Here is an 18235-nt window from a genome sequence, read left to right on the forward strand (position 1 = left end):
TCCGTTGAAAACTTATGGGAGCGGCGGCGAACGTCACAGTGGTGACTCTAGCGGATTCGCAGTTTACGGAAGCAGACGACGCAATGAAAAAGTACAGGCTCCGCGACGTCCTCGAGCTTTGCGAGCCCCGTTTCGTCACCCAAACAGCTGAAACTATTCATTACGGTCAGTCCGCTTGCAAAGCAAAATCCATTGATCGCAACTGCGACGACAATCATATAACAACGCGCGCAGAAACATTGATAGAGCAGTTTATTTCGAGGTCTCAAACGCCACTCAGGGGGATCGCACGCGTTTTAAGTGCATCTAGGAAGCGGAGAAAAGGCGTTTAACTCCTAGAACTGCGTCGTAAGAGGTTTCTGTTTATCCGTTACAAACTACGTTGTCGCAATTTCTTACCTGATTAGGTGGTTATTAAAACGTGCACAAAGAACATGTTAAAATTACGAGAGCAAGCACACCAGCCTTTGCAGCGTTACAAAAACAAAAAGTAACGACAAAATGACCGTGCAAACGCTTTCCGAACTTTGCAGAAAAATGGGGTTTCCATCCCAGACGAAAACAAAAAGAAATGGAGAACAGTCGTGAACAACGGCGAATGAAACAAAAGAGTTAGCAGGCGATACAAAGGTACAAATCGCCCAGCAAAGACCTCCTTTAACGACGACGGTCGCACCGGGCGTCGGTAGGAGCATTGAAAATTAGCGGGTGGTGCTCGCTGTTGATCTTGAGTCCACAACAAACAAAGCGAAAGCAACACGACAAAACAATAAAAAAAGAGCTTAACTTTTTTTTTACCTGCACGTTACACGTTTGTTTATTTGCTTTCGCGGCGTTGGTAGGGACTAAGAACAGAGGAAAGGGGGAATAATGTAGTCCAGCTAAATAAGAGTCGCACGCTGCAATCGGCCTCCTGCTAGCAGTGTGTGACATTTCTTTCCTTTCGCATTTCTTTTCCCAGTGACTTTGGCAGGTTGTTTGGTTGCTCGCTTGGCGAAGTAGTTCAAAGGTACGTTGAAGTTCTTGTTGACGTGTGTACATGTCCAGGCGATCTTGCACGCCGTGCCTTTGTTTTGAGTGTCGACCAGCAGCCTCAAGTGCGTTTTCAGCTGAACTCTTGTTTGGTGCAATATATCAGTGAAATGTGTGTAGAAGGCACGGCTGATGTTACCGGCTAGGTGACGAGCTAAGTCTTAAAGTCGTGTGTTTCTGATAGCAAGCATGTTCCATGTTTCTGATAGCAAGCATGACGACAGATCTCTAATGCTAGGTGAGTCCGGCAGCTACCCTTGGTCTTCGAGACCCACCAGTGCCGTCATCGACGGCATGGTCGTCTCTTCGACGCTCCTGGGCATTTTCCTGATTGAGGACGTTCTCGCCCATGCATTAAGTTAGGCTGGTGTCTCGGCCGACCTTGCCCGTGCTTGAACTTGGACCGAAGAAAACGACCCATTGGATCCGGACTCGACGGCCACAGCCGCCGAGCGAATCCTGGAGTGGCTCAGCAGGACCGACAGTGTCATCGAGCCCCACGCCGATGACGACCCCTTTGAGACCTACAAAGGCGAGGAGAAAAACCACACCGACACAGAGGAACACACCACAGACAAACAAAGCGACGTCGAAGACTCCGAGTCGGACCTGGGTAGCACTGCAATTTGAAAGCGACGGGATCTCTGCCGCCAGTCCACCTGACCCAGCGGGCACCTCAAGTCGACTGGGCAGCGTTTAGTAAGGCATGTAGTTTTCACGCGCCGCCCGTAAAGCACGTAGGCGTCTTGCCTCACGCCGCGCCCCCTCTCTCTCACCAGGTCCCCACGATCGATGCCGCCGTAACGAACATGTTGGTGGCATCACCGAACGCTCCTCACGTGGTCCGTACCTCAACCCCGTCTTCCTCGTATCCAAGTCAGCCACCGAGTCTCGCTTTGTTTTAGACTGCGCAGCACTTACTCCTTACCGCCAGGCACCTCAGTTCCGCCTTACTCCCTGCCCCAGGCCATCAAAGTAAGATCACTCCCGCCCCAAGCATATATGGTGAAGCTCGACCTTGCCGAGGCTTTGTACCACATCACGCTTGATCCCACCTCCCGGAACCTGACCAGAATTAGAGTAGGCAGCCGTTACTGTCGTTTGAGCCGTATGCCCTTTGTGATACGCCCGGTACCGTTTTACATGCAGCTCTTGGAAGCAGCCATTGCCAGGGAAATGCGCGTGCGTGGACTCTGGGCTTGGTCTCACGTAGACAACTTCTTGTGTGCCCATCACGACCCAGCCAAGTTGGCGCCTACGGTGCGCCTCCTCGTGGAGGGCTTGCTCTGGTCGATATTTCTCTTAAACCTAAGCGGCACGAGCAGAGCCCACGCGACGCATGGGTTTTCTTGGTTTCAGGCTCGACACAGCCGATGACAGCATTTCGAGCACGCCAGAACGGCTCCGAGTCATTCCTCGTGTCCTTTGCTCGCTGGAGCGCCCGCTTCCCCCCAAGGCGCTCCAGGGGGCGGTGGGCTACTTGGAATTTTACTTTTCTTTCTATGGCTCTGGGTTTTTTTCTTCTTCGTCCCCCGTTCGACAACGTTTCAGACCAAATTCTCCTTTCACTCAACTGGCTTCTCTTTCTTCTGCGCGTTTGGCCGACTTTGCCGCACTGCGAACCACTCCCCGTTTTCCCCGCTACCCAACAGCGAATGGGCAGACGCCTCGAGTCGGTTACGGCGTAGATGTTGGGGACTGTGCGAAGGCAATCATCGCCCCTCTGCCGAGGCCAATATATGTCTCCGGGAAGGACTCGTCCTGTTGTGGTGCGCGTGAATTGCCGTGAAAGGGACTCTTCTACACACGGAGGACAGAGCTTTGGCTCTCGCTTTGCGCCGCGGCCATGGACGAGCTTTGCCTTGGGCTATTGCCATCGCCATTTTTCCTCATTTATTTATCTATTCACATTTACTGAAAAACCTCGGGAAATCCTTCGGACGTTTCTCCCGCTGCCCGCAGCAAGAGAAGGAAAAGCTGTCTGGCGCCGAGCGCGAGGACTCGATGGCCCGCCGGCTCGTCATCGCGTGTCAAGCGCGGAACGTCAGGTCGGCGGGGCTTATCACCGACGGTGCCCATTTTATTGGCATATCGGTATCAAGAAAATGAAGAGAGACGGCACTGGCAATAGCCCAAGAGAAAACTCGTCCATGGCCGCGGTGCAGCGCTAGAACCAAAGCTGTGTTGTCCGTGTGTAGAAGAGTCCCTTTCACGCCAATGCACGCGCACCAGAACACGGCGAGTCCTTCCCAAAGGTATATTGGCCTCCGCAGAGGGGCTATGATAGCCTGCGCACAGTCTCTATACAAGCACTCCAAAACCGACTCCGGAGGCATCTGCCCATGCTCTGTCGGGTAGAGGGAGAAATTGGAGCGGTGGGCAGTGCGGCAAAGTCGACCAAACTCGCAGATGGAAGGGAAGCCAGTTGGGTGAAAGAGTATTTTGATCTGAAACTCTGTCAAACAGGTGAACGAACAAGAAAAATGCAGAGCCATAAAGAGAAGTGTAAAATTCCAAGTAGCCCACGGCTTGTAAATATATCAGCTTGAACTTTAGAAATAACTAGAGCACAAAGAAAGAAAAGACAGGATATGACACACAGCTGACTACCAACGATGTTTTAGTGTAAACTTCTTCCTTGGGCTTTTGTTCCTTCCTTTTGAGTCCCAAGTGGAGCACGATAAACCTATTACATAAATTACCCTATTCCACTAATAAATATCACTCCCGATATTTACACTTATACAAATATATACAAAATATATTTCGCGTGCATGAGGATTGTTGTTTCTTGCAAGAATGGCGGTGCTGTTCAAAGCCACACTGCACTGGCCTGTCCTCCAATGAGCTGCCAGATGTCCTGCCGCTGTTCCCTTTAGAGACGCTACATGCCCACGGGCTCTGTCGTTGATACATCGGCCTGTTTGGCCGATGTAGAATTTTCCGCCAGACAGGGGAAAGTGGTACACCACTCCTGTTGTGCATGGGAGATACTGCGTTCTGCGGGCAGAGTGGCAGGATTTTTTCTTTCTTCTTCAGTTCACTTCGCTGCACATATAGTATGCTTTGTTGGGCGCGGATCATACTACTTGCACGTCATTTATTGCTGCAATCTTTTTCAATTTGTGGGAAATTCCATGAATGTACGGCAGCACCACGACCTTCCTTCGAGTTCTGTCTGCGTCTCCGTTCTCCTGCCTTGAATGCTTCAATTTTTTGCAGATGTTTTCATAGACTGGCACCATAAGACTAGTTGGATATCCCGAATCTCGTAGGTGGCACATCTGTTTTTCAAAACTTTGCTTTATTTGATGCTCCCACGATTTGTGTAGGACAGAGACTAGAGCCGTGCTAGCGACACTCCTCTTGATGGTTCTTGAGTGCCCAGATGTGAACGGCAAAAATCCTTTCGCTGACCGGTGTTCGTACCTCCAGCACACGTGTCTTTGATTGAAAGTCAGATTGAGATCTAGAAATTTTATATTTTTGTCGGCAGGTGCTTCATAGGTGAAAACCAAGTCGGGGCAACTTTCTTGGAAGCATCTAGGAACTGTGTTTCTGGATCCGTTTATCTGGTCGTCGACCTCCGTGGCACTTAATAATAAGAAGTCCACGTAACGGAAAATCGCGTAGGCGCTTGTTTGTTTCCGATGATCTTGCCGCATTCTGCGAGGTACAAATCACATAGATGCGGCGCCACTCGAGATCCAATGCATACTCCGCTTTTTTGCACCATTGGTTGGTCTTGATATAACACCACAGTCGCCTTTAGATATACACCTAATAGTTCTATGAAGACCAACCAATGGTGCAAAAAAGCGGAGTATGCATTTGATCTCGAGTGGCGCCGCAGCTATGTGATTTGTACCTGGCGGCCCTTGGCCCCTCGTGGTCAAGATGACTACTCATGATTGTGGGAGGGGCAGCCTGGGCCTACCGCTTGGAATATCCAGGTCGCCACAACCTCAATCGTGAAATATTAAGCCTGCGAAAACTAAGTCCTTTACCGCATATATATATATATATATATATTTATTATTATTATTATTACGAGGACGTAACACAACAATATATATATATATATATATATATATATATACAGTGTAATCCACTTATAACGATACCAGATATAACGATATATCGCTTATAGCGATCAAATTTTTTAGATTTGATCGCTATTTTTTTAGATTTGATTTGATCCAGATATAACGATAATCGGCTATAACGATTGGATTTTGCGGTTTTCTCAATATCGTTATAAGTGGACTGCACTGTATATATATATATATATATATATATATATATATATATATATATATATATATATATATATATATATATATATATATATATATTAAGGTGCGTTCGCACTTCATTTTAATGTTTTGCGCCCGCACCTTTTTACATTTTTTTATATATAACTTTATCATTTTTCTAGCGTCACAGAGTCGCCCAGCGAGAGACGTGCGCTTGGATAGCCATAGGCAATGGCTTGGAAATAGCAAATATGACGTAGGTGTAACATGGCACGAGAACGAAGACTAATGAAAGGAACGAGCAACACATAACATATTTTTACAGCTTTCTGTGTTGTTACTGTGTTGTTCGTTCCTCTCTTTAGTTTTCCTTGTTTTGGGCTATTGAATTTACTTAATGATTGACTCTCACAAACTAGCCCAGCTCTCAATTTTATTACCTTATTCCACTTAGCAGTATTTTGCTATAGGATGGCTATAGTTCTGCTCCTTCCTTCAGTCTGGGCGAAGACTCGTCTGCGTGTATTACGTTGAAAGAAACTATAGCGACGAAAAAGTGCGAATGGTTCTTCCGGCACCCAGTGCGAACTTTCTTCGGGTTGTTTACAAACGCTGCCGAACAACAGAGTACGGTTGTTTATTTTTATTTTTTTTTTGTATAGAATGCGATGATTCCCGAGTAGCGGAAGTATACATGTATGCTCGGGTATCAAACTATATAATGTAAGTAGATGTAGCGAACAAGCGTTGGAGCTAGAAACGTGTGCAACTTTCGACCAATTAGAAGTAAAAAGACGTTTCTAAATTTCTTGAATTTAACGTTTTTGGATATCTGGGAATACTTTAAACCGCTGATTATCAAATGGCCGTCTAGCATTTCAATTAAACAAATTATCGTAAAAAACGATATAAACCGTTTTTTAGGAACGTGTAACCGTAAACCGAAACCGTGAAAATTAAAACCGTAAAAAGCCGAAACGAAACCGTTAGCAACAGGAAGCGGTAACCGTAACCGTAACCGAAACGTTATATTTTTCGGTTTGAGTGTATAGATTTGGGATCAGCACCTCAATCGAAGGCGAACATAAGAGGTTATTACAGACGACGGTGGAAAAAACAAACAAAAACAATAACAACAAATTTGCTGACGGCCCTCCAGATGTCCGGGCATAGCGTAGCAGACGAACCGGTGATAGTAAAGGCCCATTCACACTCTTGCGACCGAGTACGACCGAGAGAGACCAGACCGGTTTTTAAGCCTCTTGCGATCTCTCAGGACTAGCTCCACTGTAGCGCATCCGGTGCTAAAATATCGCAAGAGGCTTGAAAACCGGTCTAGTCTCACTCGGTCTTACGCAAGAGTGTGAACGGACCTTAAGCGACGAAGCGAAGAGAAAAAAAAGGTGAAAACTAAGCCAAACATGGCAAAGCAAAATACGCGATGGTTTAAACGTCAAGTAAATACAGGAAAGCACAAAGCAAACAAAGAACATAAACGCAGGAGGAAGAGGACCCCGGCGGCGAAGCGTCGCCTCAAACAAAAAGAGAAAAATGAAGTAGACTTTGAAAAATGGAAGGAAGTGCACGACCGTCCATCGGGTGCTTTTTTGTTTTTGTTTGTAACCTTTAGAGCATACTGATATCGCAGTAACGTACGTGGTTCGAAATTGCCTTTCGTCATAGGCCAACTGGTAATAGGCCCGTTCGTCACAGTGGACCATTCGTCATAGGAGAATTTGTTACTAGGAAACTTTGTCACTGTGCGAACCGGATATTCGGATTTGGCCGAATTATATCCACCTGGCTTTGCATGCCATTAAAATTAGTACGTTATACTTCATTTTTACTGAAGAGACGGAACATCAAAACAAGTGATCGTTGTACTTAGAAAACAACATGTTTATTGAGCGAAATAAAAACAAATTAAAAGCGATATTCCGTACTGCCGCCCTCAAGGTTTCGAGACGATTGCGACCATCGTAGCGGCTCATAATGATTTGAACACTCCGGGTGTAGTTGGCGTGCTTCTTCGACACCCTCGAAAATGTCGTGCCGCCCTCTGCTTGAGCCAGCTTCATCTCTGTCATTGAATGCTCCTTCTTGATGCAGCCCAGGAGCACCCAAATATTGGGAGAACTGCAGTCCACGTTGTTCTGGCATTAAAAGAAAAAAGAACACACACGGGTGGAGAAAGCTTTTAGAGTGGGCACCGTACTGAAATTTTGAGCAACAAATGCAAGAAATGTGCTACAGAAACCTTCCAAGATTTAAAGGATTAGGTCAGTTCTTACCTGCAGTCGCCGGTGCCACGCTTCGATGCTGTTGTTCGTCCTTGGCATTTCTGCTAGAGTTGATTCTCTGACTGACCAAACCAGAGGGGGGAGGTGGCCGACGACAAGCCGTTTCGACGGGGTCTCCCGATATACACGTCCTCGAAGTAGTCCGCCACGAGTGAGCCATCGGTGGGGAAAACCCCACGAAGGTCCTGGAAGGCCTCGGGAATATCGGAAATAAAGTACCACTTGACTTAACTGAAGACAACAATAAGACATACAAATAGAATGCCGCATACCAGAACCGCAAACTCTTCATCTGAATTGTAGCGACTCTGGTGACCACTGGAGCACACCTTCCGGTACACCGACTGGGAATCATGACTTGTATCGGGAATCATGACTTGTATCGCGTTGATGTCCCCTATCTCGAAGTCCGTGTAAGCCACATCAAGGCAGTTGACTCCCATGTGACTCAGCACGACGTCGAAAAACCTTAAAAAGAGCGAACATATATCGAAGTGTTTGAACACATATCCAATAATAGGGCCAGCGAGCGTTTTGTTTTATGCGTTTATTTGAGCTCTTGAATGTTTACCTTCTGTAGGTAGCTTCAAATTTCTTGGGCAGCAAGCCGTAAACCATTGGCACTGCCACAGCATTGACTGTGGCATGCACCGTGCACGGTTGGTAAAAGTGTGCCGGGGTGGTTAAGGTCCCGTCCGCGAACCACGTAGTCGCCTGAGCCAGACAGCTCAAGTTGAGCTCGGCAGCAAAGGTCAGGATTATTTCGCTGTCGCCCTCTCCGCTGTCGTGGAGGACAAAGGAATCTCCTTTGACTATGGTCTGCATGCAGGTAAACAGTCATTTTCATCATATGTCACGCACTGTGATTTTGCTCCGCAATACACTTTACCTTAAACTCTTGTGGGCAATCCTATGTCGGTTCTGCAAGATGGAGCGCTGTATAATTCGCCCGCTGCCTTTGCTTCCTGATTGTGCGCCGAAGTGTTGACGGTGCGGGAATCTGCGATGCAGTGTCGTCACTGACAGAGACAGCCACATTAAGAAGTATTTAATGCGGTGCTAGACGGCCTTCCACTGGAATAAAGAAGGACGTTAGTGAACTTGTTTTGGGAATATAAGAGCAGGAGCATATTTTGGTACATACCAAACTTTTCCTTTATTCGATGACGAACCCGAAGCAGGTTTATCTCGGTGGGGTCCCCGACATTTTTCATTCATTTCATTTTATTCACCTCAAGGGCGTCCGATGGACGCATTACATGAGGGGAGATTCAAAAACAAATAACAAAGGTTTAAAAAAAAAAGAGAGAAACAGAATAGCAAAACACGGAAACGTGAAATGTGATCGCGGATGCACCCAATGTCGTCGAACAAATCGAAATAAATTAAGAATAAAGCACGAACAAAGCACAAAAGTTATTATACAGAAAAATAATCAAGGTGAATAATTATGCAATAGTGAACACTGATCTCGAAATGAAATGGGATTGCTGTCAGTAGCAATATGATCAGGTAATGCATTCCAGTATGTGATACAAAGTAATAAGGGGGAGAAAAGGAAAGTGTTAGTGCGACTCAAGAATGGTTCTACTTTCCGACAATGATCTAGTCTTGGCGATGTAAAACTGGCAGGGCGGCAATAAACTAATTTAAAAGGCGAATCGCTGTAATATATGCTATGAAAAAAACAAAGCCGAGTTCTTTTACGTCTTAGTTCAAGAGGAGAGAGATTATTGCTAGTTTTTAAGGCCGAGACACTAGTTTCCGGTGAGTAGTTGTTGCATAAAAATCTTACTGCTTTGTTTTGGACAGATTTCAGTCTTTGAAGAAGATAAGTTTGGTGAGGGTTCCAAATGGTGCATGCATACTCTAATTTGGGAAGGATTATTGTCTTGTATGCGAGTAATTTTTTTTAGGTGGGGCAAGATATAATGTTCGTCGCAAGAAGCCAAGCGTTTTCATAGCACTGCTTGTAATGTATTCAATGTGGTCGTTCCATGATAGAGTGTTCGTTAAATGTATTCCCAAGTACTTATATGATGTTACATGTTCCAGGTGTTGTGATAACAATGAATATTGTGATTGTGTTACAGTGGAAGACTTAGTGATGGACATTTGTTTACATTTTCGAGCGTTTATGTTCATCTGCCACATAGAGCACCAGGAAGATATAGTATTTAAATCGTCTTGGAGTAGAGTTGAATCGTTATTAGTAATAATTTTTTGGTAAATCACGCAGTCGTCAGCGAAGAGCCTAATTGTGGAGTGAATGGAAGAAGGAAGGTCATTTATGTATATTAAAAACAACAGAGGACCGAGAACACTGCCCTGGGGGACCCCGAATGCGACAGTGGACGGACGCGATGATGATTGGTTAATTTTGACTATTTGTTTTCTGTTTTCAAGAAAGAAAGAAATCCAGTTTATGACGAAAGGACCAATTTGTAGACGCGAAAGTTTAAGAAGAAGGCGATGATGAGGAACAGTATCGAATGCTTTCGCGAAGTCAATAAATATGATATCAGTCTGAGCAGTAAGATGAGTATTGAAGTGAAGATCCGTAACAAATTCGAAAAGTTGACTAGTGCACGAGTGACCTTTTCGAAAATCATGTTGATTAGGAAAGAAGAAGTTACACTTGTCTAGGTGAGATATGACATGGGTATACAAGACATGTTCCATGAGTTTGCATGGAACGCTGGTAAGGGAAATGGGGCGATAGTTCGTAGGATCGGAATGGTCTCCTGATTTAAAGATCGGCATGACTTTGGCGTAGCGCCAGTCAAGTGGGACTGAGCCGGAGTTAAGAGATTGTTGGAATAGTTTGCAAAGGATACTTGAAGCTGCATGCTTGATTATTTTTAGAAATTTAGCAGGAATTTCATCATCACCGGGTGCACTGCTCGTGGGCAAATTATCTATTACTTTGAGAATGCCGTTCTGATTAAACAAGATGGGCAGCATAGGTGGATAAATATTTGTGATAGCGTACTGGGGTAATGGATGTGTTTCCTGGGTAAACACGCTAGAGAAAATTGTGTTAAGCAAATTAGCAGCATCAACATCACTTATCTTTTCGTTCTGTTGATTTGTAAATGTGGGGTGATTTCTGTTCGATTTAGGGTTAAGAATTTTCCAAAATTTCTGGGGTCAGATAAGAGCATGCCGGGAAGGGTCACGGAAAAAAAGAGTTTCTTAGCACTTTTTACATTTATTTTACATTGTTTTGAGAAGGTTTTGTAAGATGTCCAGTCGACAGAATTATCCGTTCGTTTAGCTTTAGAGAATAATCTTTTTTTCTTGTTTAGTTCGTGCCTTAAGCTATTTGTAAACCACGGTGACAAATCCTCGGTTGCCACAGTGAATGGAGGGACGTAAGTTGAAAGAATTTCGCCGAGTGTTTTTTTTTTATGATAAGCCAATTTTCACTGGTAGAACGATCGGTGTATGAGGCAGCAAATTCACGCTCAAATTCGTCTATGGCTGACAATAAACTTACGATGTCTGTGCGTGAGTAAGCGAAAATCGGTTTCTTTATCTTTTTAGAGCGTCGTGAGCAAAATGACGTTTCGACATGTATAATACAATGATCGCTAATGCTTTCCATAATAGCGAATGATGTTACACATTCTGGGCTCGAGATAATGAAGAGATCTAAGATGGCTCGGTCGCGAGTCGCCGACGTTATAATCTGATGGAGCGCGTACGTTTCCAAGAGAGATAAAAAATCGCGGCATTGGCTAGGATTATTGCAATTCGAAATAGGCTTTAATGTTGCCCAATCTATACCAGGGTAATTAAAATCACCACCGAGAGCCATGTAGTGATTGGGAAAATTTATCATTAAATCACAGGCAATTATGCAGCGAGTCATTGAAAACGGTTCGGTCAGTATGGGGAGGACGATAACAAACACCTATGATCACTGAACAAAAATCCAACTGCACCCGAATCCATAACATTTCAAGGTTTGAACTTATTTGTATTTCTGTGCAAGAAATGTCTTTTTTTGCGGCAATGAGAACACCGCCACCTCTTGCGGTTTTACGGTCGTTGCGATAAATGACATACCGTTTGCTCAGTAAAAGTTCAGAGTTGCTTATATCAGACGTTAGCCAAGTTTCGGTGCCAAGAATTATATCGTGTTCGCTGGAAGACGTAATACTCTCAAATTCATCCTGCTTTGATAAGATGCTACGAAAATTTGTGATAAGAAATGAAAAGTTGGCGACAGTGACTGGGCGGGAGAAAAGCTTTCTTTTATTATGTCATTCTTGTGGCACTGTGTTTTCTTTGGGGCCACGAACAGAAACTACCGATCCACTAGCGTGGTCATAAACATAGGTCGAGTCGTTAGCATACAATTTATCAAAACGGATCTTATAGCGGGTGTTGCATTCTCTGAATTGGGAGGCAAAATCCCACAGCTTTTTTCTTACAAATTGAACCTTACGTGAAAAGTTTTCGGAGATTTGAACCTTGGGCGCTACCACATTTTTGAGTTTGAAGGCGTTGTGAAAAACTTCGTCCTTGCTTTTAAAACTAAGGAACTTGACGATGATTGGGCGATTTATTCCATTTCGTTTTCGGCCCAAACGATGTGCTCTTTCTACGGTGCCCAAGTCGATTGCGAGGTGATCCTTCACGAAGTGAGTTACAATCCTTTCTGTGACGTCCCAAGTTTCATTTTCTGTTTCCGGAAGACCTTTGAAGATTAAGTTATTTCTTCGCATTCAATTTTCAAAGTCATCGATCGTGTCACCAAGTGCCTCGACTTGTTCACGTAAGGCTAAAGTTTCATGTTGAACTGAGGCCACGGTTTCTTTAACAGTGCTTAGGTTTTCCTTCATACTCGCCACTTCTTGCACCTGTTTTTCCAGGTTCGTGACGCGTGCACCCAGGACAGCGATGCCGTTGTTTATCTGATCAAGTTTCATAGCATTCGTTTCTTGATTTTGGTTTGAGTTCGCGATGAGACTGTCTATTGCGTTTTGAAGTCTATTTTTTCAGTATTCGTAACGGGGCCTGGGTTCATTTCAATGTCTCCTGCGGTTGCCAGCAAAAGAAACATGACGGTTGCTATCGTGAACAGCTTCAAAGATCTAGGCAACCATATGGCAGACACGTTCAGAAAGCGCATCTTCACGGAAGTTAAGGTTCGCTTTCTTTTGTTAGGGAGGAACGAACCGATCCGTACCCGGTGAACCACGATGTCGGTACCCATTCCAAAACACACCGACTAACGACCAACAAGAACACAAGGCAAAGGTGGGATTCGCAGCCAACAACGATAGAAACGGAGTATACCCTAGTGGCTTTTGGGCCTACCTGCAAGAATACAGGAGGGATGTGTACACGGCGAAATCAGGGCTGCGAATCCCGCTGTGGTGCTTGCGTTGACGGCTTTTCTCTTGTTGGTCACGTGCTTCCTCTGGCGGTGGTGACGTGTCGATGGTCTTGGTGATTGCTTCGTCGGCGTGCTGCTGATGCAACAGTGATGACGTCAGAGGGCAGTTGGCGCGTGCTGGGCTTGCAGGGATGAGAATCGCCTTTCCAGGTGGCAGCGACTGCAAGAATACAGGAGGGATGTGTACACGGCGGAATCAGGGCTGCGAATCCCCCAGTTACCATGCTTATGGTAACTGGAACAAGAGATTACACGAGTCTTGGCGTGATCGGTGACTATTTTAGTTTTACAAACTCCTCTTTGCCGGCAGGCCTAATATAAGGTAGTTTCGTTAACCTTAATGCAAGTGTAGGAATGTCCTTCGTGAAGAAGCACATTGCCACCTTTCTTAGTAGTAACTACCCCCATTTAGAAATCGAGAGTGAGATACAAAGCAAAAGAATCGGGTTCAGTGGGTTTTTTATTATTGTGAACATTATGTTCTCGAAGTTGTTTCGCTAGTAAGGGGACCCAGTTAAGACAACATGCAGGCTAAAGGCTGCATGTTGCCTTATCTTGGGGTCATTGAGACAGGCTTTTGTTCCCGTTTGTACAGTAGTCAACCTCACTGACCTTGTACGAATTTAGTTGGGTGATCCCCTTTCGTAACTTTCCTAGGAAAACAAAATATAAAAAAAGTTTAACGATCTTCGGGTTATTGTGTGACGAACCGCTAGCGTGACGAATCATCCTATGACGAATGTTCCGCTGTGACGAACGGGCCTGTTGCCAGTTGCCCTATGACGAATCGAAATGTGACGAATGGGCCGTATCCCAATGAAACTATGCTCTGAAATGTTTACACACAGCACTCTTTCAAGAAACAGCTCGAAGGTAAATTCGTGTTTTGCCTGGCTTACGTAACTTCTGACAGAGTTTTTTCTTCAGGAAAGCCGAAAATTGCACTTGCAAGCTGTAACATCTTTCCCACATGACGAAAATGTCATTCACTCATGAAGCGGCACCTATTTTTAACATTCACAGCAGCGAATGCCCGTGACAATTTTGCTTCATTGGTCACCTCGCACGGAGATAGGCAAATCCAATGCGTTGTGGAGAATTCGTCTGCTAGCGGAGACTCCGAGCTCGCCAGGAGCGCTGAGATCACTTTTCACCCGCGCACCGCGGAAGTTGCCAGTATTAGCTTACACGATATTTGCCCACATCTCTGCTAACTCTGCACCCGCATAGCCTAGGTGAGACCTAGCGGAGCATTACATGGATTGCTCTATTTGGGCATACCCACGTGCTGCCCCGTAAAGCCCACAGCTCTACTACATTTGACCTTTTAAGGTCAAGGTGGGAACCACGGGGCATTGCGCGGGCTGACCAAGGTGAACATGCCAACGCGGTCCCTCTTTAAAACACCTCTGTGCTAACTCTGGCCACGCATAGACGAGGTGGGACCTACGGGTGCATTAGACAGGCAGCCTAAGTTTTGCATGTCCACGTAGTGCCCCATTCGGCCTCCCTTTGTGCTAACTCTACCCCTGCATAACCGAGGTGGGTCCTACGGGGACATTGCATGGACAGCCCTAGTTGGCATGCCGACTTGGTGCCCATGGAGCCCGCTTTTTTCTCCCGCATGGCCGAGGTTGGAACCATTAGGGCACTGCACGGGCAGCCCAAGTTGGGCATGTCCATGTGGTGCTCCGCGGAGCCAAAGTCTGTGCTAACTCTTCCCCCACGTTGCCGAGGTGGGACCTACAGGGGCATTGTAAGGGCAGCACTAGTTGTTTATACTCACGCGGTGCCCCGTGGTGCCAACCTCTCTGCTAACTCTGCGCCCGCATAGACGAGGTGGACCCCGTGGTGGCATCGGACAGGCGGCCCAAGCTGGATATATTTATACGGTGCCCCCGTATAGCCCACCTCCCTGTTAACTCTGTCCCCGCATAGCCGAGGTGGGACCTAGGGGGGCCTTGCGCAGGCAGCCCAAGTTCGGCATGCTTATGTGGTGCCCGTGGAGCCCACCTCTGTGCTTCTTTTTGCGCCGCATAGCCAAGGTGGGACTAATGAGGGCATTGCATAGACTGCCCTAGTTGGTAATGTACACCTGGAGCCCCGTGGTGCCCCACTCTGTGCTTTCATTGCCCCCGCATAGCCGATGTGAGACCAGCGGGGCGACTGCGTCGGCAGCGCACGAGGGAGTTCCCAAGATTTGGCCATATCTAGGCTAGCTTCGCCCTCGCATTATGGGGGTTGAACTCACGGGGTATTGCATGGGCAGCCGGAATGGCGCAGACCCACGTCGTTGCGACGTGGGGCCCTGGGCGCTGTTGCAGGGTTTGCTCCAGCCCATTTTGCACATGTTGGGCACACATGGGCCCCGATTCATGTTACGTTTCTCGTCACGATTTATTCTTAATAGTACTGCGAATCTTTATATCATTAGAAGAAGGACCTCAATTATCACTATTTAATAGAATTTAGATTACAAAAAGGTAGTGTCTTTGGTTTTTTACTAACATTGAGTGGTCATTACCGGTGTAATGCTATTAAAATATATTCGGAACTATACTTGATGTTTCTAACAAAAATCAAAGTGTCTTTGAATCTACACCGTATATATTTTCACATGCGACAAATAGTCTTCACCATTTGTTTTGCATTGCTACACAACCAGCCTTACCTTTCTTTGAACACACACAGAATCTTGCTACCCTCGTGTACGGTTTGTTATCTATTGTTATTCAGTATTTTATTGACCCAGAATGTTGGTCATGCTTATGACTAAGTTCGTTTGTCGAATCTTCTTTATTCTGACAGGAAACATTTTGCGCTTTGCTAAAGCAATACGTTATGATATATAAAAGCGCCGAAAAAAGACAAGGACTAAGACAAAGAGATACAACACATGTTGCTTGTTGGGCAGTTTGTCCAGTTGGTTCGTAGTTCTGATATGTAAAAGTGCTGAAAAAAAAGACGACTAAGACAAACAGAGAAAACACCCGGCGGTTTCTTTTGTTGGATAGTTGGGCCAGTTGGTCCACAGTTTTGGAATGTAAAAAAGCCGAACAAAGACAAAGACGAAGAAATACAACACAGGGCGCCTTGTTTTGTACCTCTTCTTCTTGGTCCTTGTATTTTTTGGCGCTTTTACATTTCCAAACTTTGAACGAACGGGCCCAACTCTCCAATGGCTCCAATTTGTTACTTCGGCTTTGCTGCATATGCCAATTAAAACACCGAAACAACAATTGTAGATGATGAAAGCACTAAAAACGACAAACGAGCAGATACATGAAACAAATCAAAGAGTACTTGGAGTTTTTATTCTCTACAATAATTTCTAACACGCCCAAGTACATACCCTTAAAAATCATTGCTTACTCTGAATCGTCATAAATGCACGAATAACGCAAATGTAACTTTTATGAGGAACTCAAGTTTCTACTGGAATTACACTAGTAGGAGCTTTCGGCTAAAAATTCGAACATGCCAGTAATTCGAAACAGCATTAGCTCGATTTAATTGGGTCTCGGGAACATGTATGCAACATTTAGTTAAGTTCCAGGTGTCATCCCAATCAGTACTCCACAAATAATATGTACCGTTCTTCTTGCGTTCTATCCCAGGTAGCACATCAAGGGGAGCCCACGTGGGCCCCACCGAAGTGGGCAAATTGCGCTAGGGCAGCCCCTGCAATACTTCGTGGCTCCCACGTCGGTGCGAACTGGGCGTGCCCAATTAGTGCCGCCCATGCAATACCCCTGTGGGTTTTACCTCGGTCATGTGAGGGAAAGGTTAGCAAAGATGTGGACAAAACAAGGGCAGGTCAGATGGGCTGCCAGCGCGGTATGTCCGCGGGTTCCACGCCGACAACGCTTAGGCATGCACAACTTGGGTTGCCCGAGCAATGTCTCTGTGGGCCCCACCTCGGCTCTACGACGACAGAGTTAGCATAGAGATGGACTCCACGGGGACATCCCATGGGCATAGCCAATTTGGCCTGCCCTCGAGTTTTCTTCGTGGGTCGCACCTCGGCTATACGGGGCAGTTAGGATATAGGTGAGCTTCGTAGCGACGAACGAAAAAGAAAGTTGCGACTAAATTTAATGGGGAAAATGACGTCACATTCCTTAGTGTCATGTCAGATACGAAAAAATTCAGTTCCTCCGCTCGATTTAGCGGGAAAATTGACGTCACGCGGCCTCAACATCCATTCGATTCCCCGCTAAATTCAGCAGGTAAATTGACGTCTCGCGACGTGAACACTGATTCATTTCCCCGCTGACTTTAGCATGACTTGGTGTTACGTCAATATTGACATATTTAGTTTCTCTGTTATATTTAGCCGCGAAATTGACGTCACGTGATATTAACAGCAGCTTAATTTCCTTCTAAATTATGCGAGAAAATTGACGTCACGTGACCTCGACATGTCGTCAATTCAAATGGCAAAAATGTTTCAGCTAAATTTAGCGGGAAAACTATGGAATGAGGAGGAGGGGAGGGTACCGTGGAGAGGATGGGAGGCTGCGCATTAGGAAGAGGGGAGGGCACGGGGGAGGAGGAAGGGAAGATACGGAGGAGGTGGAGCAAAGGAGGAGGAGAGGAGAAGGAGGGGAGAGGAGGGGGAAAAAGAGGAGGAAGAGGGGAAAGCAGGAGGATGGAAGGAGGGGAGAAGATGGGTAGGGATGACGGCGGAGATATTAGGAGGGGCGATGGGGGAGGAGAAGAAGGAGGAGCAACACGATGAGGAAAGGAGGGGAGGAGGAGGAATATGAAATAAACGGAGGACGAGGAGCTCGAGAAGGAGGGGAGGAGCACGGAAGGAGGAAAGAAGGAGGGGTTGAACCGGAGGAGGAGGACGGGCATACCACTCCCCTCCGTACCCTCCCCTCCTCCTACCAAGAGCCTAGCTCTAATTACGCGCTAAAGAAATTTCCAAACGTCTTTTATTTTTATTTGTCTTTTTTGTCTTGAATACAAAAAAAAATGAAACACGTTTACAAATCTCTGCAATGCGAAACTAGAGCGCAGCTTTTCTTTAGGAGGAGGCGAGGGCATGCCCCTCCTTCTCTGTACCCTCTCCTCCTTCTCTCCTTCATGTACCCTCCTACTTTTACTCCCCCTCCTCTTCTCCTCATCCTCCTCCTCTTCTTCCCTCCTCTTTGTACTCTCCTCCTTCTCCTCCTTCTCTCCTCTTGCTTTCCTCCTGCCGCTGATTTTGTTTATGGGCGACGTGACAGGAAATC

The 18235-nt window shown here is 46.0% G+C and overlaps 1 pseudogene; it reads left to right on the top strand.

Moving 5' to 3' along the window:
• The first annotated feature begins 1263 nt into the window (after nt 1–1263).
• On the top strand, nt 1264–2542 carry LOC120850180 (annotated as a pseudogene).
• The last annotated feature ends 15693 nt before the right edge of the window (nt 2543–18235 follow it).

The sequence above is a fragment of the Ixodes scapularis genome, unplaced genomic scaffold (genome assembly GCF_016920785.2).
Source record: "Ixodes scapularis isolate PalLabHiFi unplaced genomic scaffold, ASM1692078v2 PGA_scaffold3__209_contigs__length_174095766, whole genome shotgun sequence".
Classification (NCBI taxonomy): Eukaryota; Metazoa; Arthropoda; class Arachnida; order Ixodida; family Ixodidae; genus Ixodes; species Ixodes scapularis.